Source organism: Zerene cesonia, chromosome 18, assembly GCF_012273895.1.
Source record: "Zerene cesonia ecotype Mississippi chromosome 18, Zerene_cesonia_1.1, whole genome shotgun sequence".
In the NCBI taxonomy this organism is placed as follows: Eukaryota; Metazoa; Arthropoda; class Insecta; order Lepidoptera; family Pieridae; genus Zerene; species Zerene cesonia.
In genome coordinates this window covers 2,336,501-2,345,748 of record NC_052119.1, presented here as the reverse complement: position 1 = coordinate 2,345,748, position 9,248 = coordinate 2,336,501, and the positions used below count along the sequence as shown (strand labels likewise).

General features: G+C 31.0%; 1 protein-coding gene across 1 annotated transcript in view; it reads left to right on the top strand.

Annotated features, from left to right (window-relative positions):
- The first annotated feature begins 497 nt into the window (after positions 1-497).
- Positions 498-9,248, top strand: part of LOC119833912 (diuretic hormone class 2) — a 32,875-nt gene continuing 24,124 nt past the window's right edge. The window contains exon 1 of the mRNA XM_038358143.1: positions 498-571. The gene's annotated coding sequence lies outside the window, so the exon portion shown is untranslated. The remainder of the gene's footprint in view (positions 572-9,248) is intronic.

The following is a 9,248-nucleotide window of genomic DNA, read 5'->3' as shown; positions in this document are numbered from 1 at the left end:
CAAAAGTACATAGACGAACTATTCAAAAAAGCAACGCAACATATCGTTGCTATAATCTAAATATACTAATAATTGTACGGCGGCATCTGCATTATTCGATATAAATTAGTCGTCATATAAATAAAAGATAATAATCTCTTCTAATTAAATAATATCTGGTTATCATGGCCTTTACTCGTTATAATTTTTTTCACACAAATAAATAGCTATCAAGAATAAATGCAAAGTATAGTACATTACTATCTTTTGTTGTTTTTTTTTCAAAAATATGTCCAATCGCATCAAATTAACTAATTTAAATTACTATAAACTACATGAACTATCTTTTAATACCTTTATATTCTGTACTTAAGTTTTAGAAAAAGCATAAAATTAAAGATATCCATAAAAAACGTTAATTTTGATTCTGGAAATTGAAATGCAAACTATGTTAGTCCGTTGATTGGGTAGGCGGCGTTGGGCGGGCACTGAGAGTGGTATAAAAGCACGCGGCTGGGCGGGCGGCGGCACAACACTTGTTGCCTCCAACGCGCCCTGCCGTAGCAGAAGTCGTCGCAACTTAACTCGTCAGGTAAGTCTAAGTTTTGTTAAAGTTTAAAACTGTGAAAATTTAATTTTACACGTGTATTGTTTGTGTTAAAAATTTTATTAATATTTTGTCGTATAAAAATAAATACATTATAACCGTACAGTCTGAAGTGTTTATAACAATATATATTCAATAATAAATTCATTTTTCTTTGTTAAAAGTGCAATAAAATTGAAAATCAAAAAGTTAGTACTTTTCAAATGTTCATCAAAACAATTTTGAAATAATAATAATTGTTTAAGAGATAACATCCATTATTTAACACAAAAGAAAATATAAGGTATTAATTGGTAATTACCTATCGATAGATGGATATTATTCGTTACAATACCTCATAACTTTTGCTAATAACTATTGCTCTGGGGACCTTTATGATCAAAGTTCAGGTTAAGTAAAGTTATCATTTGCTAAAGCAATGAAAAACTTACAGGATATTAATTTCGCATGAATGAAACTTTAATAATGTTCTTCCTTCGAGGGCTTCTGTTTTTATATTATTCGTTTTCTTTGGATGAAACGCAAAACGAAAAGCATAAGAAATACAAACTTTTCGTGGCAGGCTTACTTGAGTGACTTCTGAGAAAATAATTCGAATGTGAACGAGGCTTATAATAATAATTGGCAAGTAATAACTGATACAAAATTGAAACCACCAAATTTGCTCAGTGTCCATTGCTAATTCAATTTGTAATTCAAATAAATTTTCATAAAATGTCGCGGAAGCTGTAGGTAACTTACATAAAAAATATGTAAATACAATTTCGCTAAGCGGCAACTTTCGTAAGAAACATTATCACATCATCTCTAAATGAAATGTAAATTAGATTACGCTAATCGAGGTGCGTGTTGATTTTTAATTAAGCGCACATCGTTTATTTATATAAAAACAGTCTTCTGTAATGTCAAATCGTACTTACATTAATGAGAATATTGATTGGTCGCATTTTTTATCTTACACGTGTTGGAGCTCGTTTATTCAATCCCTTAAAACTTATTCATCTAATATCGTAGAAAACAAACATTTAAAGAATGTGTTATTCAGCCGTCCTTTGACATTTTCCAGGTGATATTTTGAAATTGTCACAGATGCAGAAAAATATAAATTATTAGATTGTGATATTGTTGTGATAAACATTAAGAGGCGGAAAACCTTTCACAAATCTTGGAAAATAGGGTCTTAGTTTTTTTATAAAATTACCCTTTTACGGACAAGACGTAACGTTATTAGTGTCTTAACCTTTCTCATTCTAAGGATTAAATACTAATGGTAGCGATACATAGAGCGAAACTCGTAAAAGTACTATTGAGAGAAATTTATCTGTTAGTTTATAAATGTAATAAAAAGACTGGCATCATAATTTTATACAATTTAGTTTATTTCTTGTGCGCTTAATTAATAATTCTGCCTAACAGTTTTCAAATTAAATACAAATGTATTTCGAAGAACAAAAAATTATAAAATTATAGAAAACAAAAAGGAAAGTATAGCTCTCACGAATCTTGAACACATAGTAAAAATTTCTAATATTGTTTGTAAATACTTAAGAATGTAGGGATAGATAACTAATTTCACCTTTTAATAATATCTTTGCGGTTTAAAAAAACGACAAAACGTTTTATTATCATATGTATATAATGTCAAATGTCATTGTATAAAAAATATGTATATTATATTCAAGGAGGTAAAGGAAAGCAAAATAGTAATCTGACAGGGGCTTGAAGCCATTCTTTTCCATTGATTGATTACTTGTTGATAAGTCCCATTTTATTTTTATTACTTAACTTCTAGTCAAGGTTAGGTAATAATATCATTATCATTCAACACAGAGCCCGTATTAGGAACTTTTCATTTGTAATTGGTAAAAGCACAGAGTTTCTAAAAGTTAAGTTCTATTAAGATCTTTGCTTTGGATAAAAGTCAGAAGTTTTTGGATCGGTGTACCGACGCGAATGATTCGAGATCAGTTTACAGTTTTTGTTTTTATTCTGTGGTTAGAAACGTGACAATTTATGTAATTCTTTCAATATGATAGGTAATTATGCAAGTAAAAAACATCTTCTACTAGGAATACATATAAGAAAGATCTTACCTTCTGTGTTACCAGTGTAAAAACCATGACAAACTACGCTTCATTTAGCAAATCTTCACACATTTACTCCCTATCAATATAAAAAGTAAAACCAGCACTCGCAGTATCTTTTCTTATTTTCATTGCTCAATTGCACGATTTTGTTAGGAGCAGGGAAGATCTCTTAAATGCTCAAGTGTAAGTGAACACGTAAGAACTTTAAAGACATCCATCAGTCTCGAGTCTAGATGCACTTAGAGTAGCTGGACGTATTTTACCTTTTACAGGACTGTAGGAGAGTAGCCTCTTCATTAAATATATATCTAATGATTTCGTGGATTTCTATTAGAATTTGTATTTAAAATGAACAAAAATCTGTCAAGTCTAAAACGTTATAATGGATGAACCAATTGGCATTTCGTTACTTACAAAATCTGAAATATGTAGAGTATGCGATATTATTATACTATTTAGTATAAGTGATAGTCGCCGCCCTCGACCGTTCGCAGCACTGGGAAGACCTGGAACGTATTGTCAGCCTTTAAGGTGGCTTCATTTTATCCATACGCTTCTTTCACACTATGTTTTGCCACTTTCAAAGTAATATGTTTTATTATCCGATACATTCTTAAAACTGTACACATAGCTTGATTCAGAACTAGTTGTCAACCACCGACCCATTAATTGATTAATATTAGGTACCTCATTATCGTAATAAAAATCTCGTTAATGTAAAACAAAGGTTGCGCTACATGTCTTGTCATAACTGCGTCAAAGGCAACTTCGCAAACATAATATTCATAAATAAAACTTGGACTGAAGTAACGAAGCTTAATAACACTTTCTAAAAGCATGTGTTCGCAAATTTTGATTTGAATTTCACATCAATCTGTTATAACTTTATAATATTGGAATCCTTTCTAAATATCATTGAACAATGCATAGGTTATAATAACCCTAATTATGTAAAAAAATAAAATGAGTATAATAATTTAAAGTTTAAGAAATTAAATATTTATAATGGATTTAAACGTTTTAAAATCCATAAATTTGGTCACGCTCATTGTAAAATGTTCGGAACGTCCGGAAAATCTTAAAAAACACAAGAAAACATTGTAATAGTCATAAAACTTTTTTCGATTTCATCTATATTGTATTTATACAGATGTTTAAAACAATCAAATTCTATCTAATCAAATACTATATAGTAGACACTATAAACGCTTAGTAAGTAACACTCGCGGTTTAGATTGATTGGTTCGAGATAATCTTATGAGCTGATTTCTTCAATATATGATAAGAACCGGCTTTCCTCAGCTTTGCATTCAAAGCGTTCATTTTCAGACGATTTTTGTAGGCGTAATACTTTGTAAGTTGATATTAGCCGAGTACTTTTGCAGATAAAAATAGTATATATATATCTTGATGAAATAGCTTTCATTGCTCCTTCAACGTGTAGGTACATTTCTATTTTTTCTGATAAAAAGTTAATAACTTAAAGGGGACAACTTAGAGCTAGAATGACACACGCACACATCTATAGTATCAACGTGAATCACCAGAAATAAGATTACTTAATTAAGTTATAAGCCATTGGATGTATTAAAATAAATATTATTAAATTACCACATAGACTTGGAGAAAAAATTATCGATAAATCAGGATGATTGCCCGTATATGGTTTTTAAACGTTAAAAAAAATGTTTAGGGTAACTTTCATCAATTTATCCCAAAATTGCTATCTCTTTTTTCCATTTGTTATAACTTGTATCGCCTAACTAAAAATCTTGAATTTAACTCTCATCCTTATTCACATATTGAAAGAAATGTGACAAATTGTTTCAAATATATACCCACGTTACATTCACAATGATTTATTGTAGCTTATTGTAGATTATCCTGTAGTTCTAGTCAGTTAAATATAAAGTCAAAATTCATAATGCACACATTCACTTAGCGTTTTATAAAGCCAATATTATACGATTCGCGACGAGTCTCGTTGCCATTTTCAATTTCCACACATAATGTATCTTTATGAATGGAATTCGATTCAATTCGAAACAGTTTGAAGTTAAATTGTGTCCATTTTTATTCAGAATATGATAATTCAGAATATGATTAAATGTATCTTGCACTCTGTGGTCGTAGTTATTTTTTACCGATTAGAAGGTGTTTTAATCATCATCCTCTTTATTTGTAATTAGTTTAATACAGATCAGATTTTGGTGAAAATTAAAAAAAATGTCTTAATATTTGTATGCACTATGGAAAACGTCAAAATACCTTTTCCATTAAGAATTATTTGCTTTGACGGAAGTAGAGCTGTCGCTTATTTTCGTATTTTTAATTTGTCACTAGAATTGACGTTTAATTTACTTTACTAAAAATGTACTCATATACGTCATGTGTCATGTGCTTATGTGCTTAAAAACATGAAAATACTATCTGTCTAAATTAATGCTATAGACCTGTCTAACGAAGCATACCACTAGATAGTTGTTATCTAAGTAATGAGCGGTTATATTAAACAATATTAATCCTAGAAAAGCGCCAGTGGTGGCTCAGTGGTGAGAACCTCGCACTTCAAAATCGATAAGTCGAGGTTCGAGACCGGGCGAGCGTGCAGGAAATAAATAGATTTTTCAATTTATCTGCACATGTGGATAACATCACCATTGCTAAAAACGGTGAAGGAAAACATCGTGAGAAAACCGGCATGTCATGAATCAATAAAATCGACGACATGTGACATCTGCCAACCCGCACTTGGCCAGCGTGGTGGATTATGGCCTGAACTCTCTTTGGAGGCCTCTGTCCCAGTCACCACTTTCACCAGTTCACCAGTCTTTTTGTATAGACTATAGATGTATACTGTATACACATATTTGTATTATAGCTAAACAGTTTATTTGAATGAGCTAATCTCAGAAACTAATGTTCCGATTTGAAAAATTGTTTCAGTGTTAGATAGTCGATGAGTAATTTCGTTGTGGCACGCCTACATCCAAATTTTATTTTCAATATAAGCACTTCTTTAATGAGGCATATCATAAATGCGAAACTGTGTATGTTAATTTGTCTCTCATTCACAACCCTGAAATACAGTTACTAAAAAGGAGGCTTTCAACTGCTAATTACTTTTTTGTTATACCAAATTTAGGTAATGAAGTATAGACATAACTTTAAGGCCCACTAGAAAGTTGTTTCTGGATTTTATCATTTTGTAAACTCGCGGTTTTCTCGGATTTCAGGATCGAAAATGCTTTCCGAATAAATAAAATGTTTGAGTTGTATTTTCAATAAAACAGTAAAGAGTAGAGGATACATCCAAATTTAAAACACAAACATGAATGATTGTTATTCACCAGAAGATAGGAAAAGTATCAAATAATCAACATTGTGATACTTGGTTGCTCTTGAAACTACTTTATCATGTCAAGTTAGACGCGGACCTGTACCCAGCCTCTGTCGTACCTGAGACACGTTGTAGAGAGGAAAATAAAAATAGCTCCATGTTATGAATTCTTTAAATAGCCTGGTTATGTAATTCGCGCCATTCAAGCAGATTTATTATAGTATAACAAATAATACAGGTAACAACTCGCCAGTGGTAAGGTCACCAGTGCGATCGTCTAATGTCCACTAACAATATATAAAAGTCCATCAAACATCTATTTATAAACACAGGCCTTGTGCTTATTTTTTCTAGTTTTTTAAAGCTTGTATAAATTGGTTGTGTTTTATATTTGTATAGAAACAAATCGTCTAGGAATTAATCTGCTACTAAGGTCATATGATAACACATAATTATGGGCTTTAAATATTAAATAACAATAGTTTGTTAGCAAAATTTACTGTCGCGTGAATTTGATAATGTAATTGGACAGATGGCCGGCGCGATGCATGAAATTGACGATCTGGGTGCGACATATGGGGAACCTAACAGAGATTTTAGCGGAAGCTTTCAATAATTCTAGAATTTTCTTCCTGTGCGTTATTTCGAAAAAAAAAAGCAAATATCATTCTGGGAATATTAATAAGTTTGTTGTAGTGTGATTATCCTTTCCTTGGTGTACGGTGTACTGCCTGTTTGATTTGACTCTTCAATTATAACTCAGATAACCATTATAATTTTATACGGCAGAGTATTGTGAAAACAATAACGTATTTAAATTTGTTCTAAAATTCAACTAACTAGGCTTTCATATTCTATAATAATAGTATTTTACTTTCAACACACGCAAATAATTAATTTTACCAAATAGATTTATTATCTCTTAAGAAGTAAATTACTATGCTATTATAAATGTTACAATAATTTTAGCACAAAAAACTGGAATTATAAAAAAAAGTAAAAATTAAAATCATATATTTCGCAGTTCCAAAGGCTAGGAACCGAAAATCCCAAAGGAATTTGTGACACTCTGCATAAACCCTCCGGAATAGAAATCACATTCACACAATTTCAAATATTCTTATCCCTCAAGTCAAGTGTAAGTCTCTTTCAATTGTAGTGAAATATTTACATCCCGCGGAGAAATATTGTAATTCTCCTTCCAAAGAAAGTTCGTGATTAGATTTTAAAGTAGAGAACTGTGAAACAAGTATTACAACTCGGAAGGTACATCCGTCAGGAAGAAAAAGTGAATAATATTTGTTGTAGAAGTTATATTTCCATGACGTTTCGGACGTAAATCTAACGGCGTATTTCTAAGATGAACTTTTCAAAGTACCTTAGAAAATTATTTTAGGTTATTTGTTAAAGGAAAAAACTTGTATTTTAAATCATCAATCTGCAACTTTGAATCGCCTTATAAAATGTCTTCCATGCTAATAGGGTTTTGCATTGTCGCTTAAGTCTACAAGCCAAGTTTTTCAATTTTTACGGGCGAGGTTGGATCTGCCTATAGTCTAGTATATTTTAAATTCGCTTTTGATTATTTCTTGTATGGTTTTAAACATTTTGGTCATAAAGCAAATAAAATTATACAACTGCAAACTCGAGAAATATGAGGGAAATAATTTTAGCCGTAGCGCTTTGTTTTGTGCACAAGTTTTAATCTCCAATAGTCTCTCGTGGGGTATGTGCACTAAAATCTGCTATATGAGACAAAATTTGAGGAAATTTCAGGGTTTTAAATGAAATCTCTCGCATAGTTTAAGCTCCTCTCTATTAGAGCTCAATATATCTCGAGCAAACAATTCGAATAAAAGCTCATTCAATTTTATTGCTGGACATGTAGAAACAATCTAAACCCTTACATATTTACGTATAAACGCTTAACAAACATAAAAACTGAATACACCTTACTGATTCAAAGCATTTATTTTAAGATTATTACAGATATTATTGTTGCAAAAAGACCATTTTTCTATTTAATTCAGACCGTATACCTGCGCTTCGATGTCATTAAAAATATAGCATGTCTTAAACAGATGTTAAAACTCAGAAACAGGATTTGCTTCAACGTAGATAATAAATCTGGGCGTCCCTTGAGATATCTCAGAGTTTAAAATGTTTGGAGGGTATTCTTTATAATAATATATTGTTGTTACATATAAATTTTAGGCTTTTTATAGTGAGTTTAATTATAATTGACTACTAATCCTTATGGAGTTCTGGAAGTATTTTTAAACGATATTTTGATTCGCAGAGATGTATTTTTAGATCGTACACAGCTAATAAATACCAAGAATTTGATATTACTACAAATAAAATTCACTGAAAGAATGACGATATTGGACCCTTCATAGGTTCAAGTTACCAGTTTACGATAATTATAAAGCAGGCGGTAAAAGCCGTGTACAAATATTTCTCAACCGATGAAATAGGGAGGAGGATCTCAAGTCGGAGTGTATTTTTTTATACATTGCCTCGCGTAACATTTTTACACAGTACTTCGATTTAATATATTTAATTTATTCTAGTATAATCTAAATTTGGTTCAAGTTTTTATGTAATAGCGGGCAACTGATCTGGTGGTTCGCCTGATGAAAGAGGAACTTTTAACGGAGTAAAAGATAAGTAAAAGAAAAGGAATAGACTGGGAAGTCTGGTTTTTCTTCGTTTAAATTTTATATTGTTATATGTATATAAATATAAGATTATTATAAAATAGCTCTTTGGATTTTTTTTGGACAAATCTATTAGATCCATTAGATTTTTGTTCTCGTGTTGTTTGAACTTCTATTTCTCATTACATACAAAAATACCCATAGTCTTTGCAGCTCATCCTGAGGAGGCATGCGATTCCTTGGGGAGCACTAACTATAGACAAACACGGAATCCTTGTTATGCCTTTGTGTCGTAAACAAAAGGTGTCTTGTATTTAAGCAGAGGCCCAAATAACCTATGACAATATTCTCGAATAATATTTGTTCGTTTTATTCTATCATCGGGGTTAACCTCTCTCATTTTTCTATCGGCAATGGGAAAGGAAAACATTTACATATAACATTAAAATTTACTCTATATATTTATCAGGCCGAACGAAGCGTGAGTTATTCTATCCCACAATATACCTAGTCTTGCCATAAATATTGTAATAAAGAAAAAAGAAAATTGTTAACTGCAAATAACATTTATTACT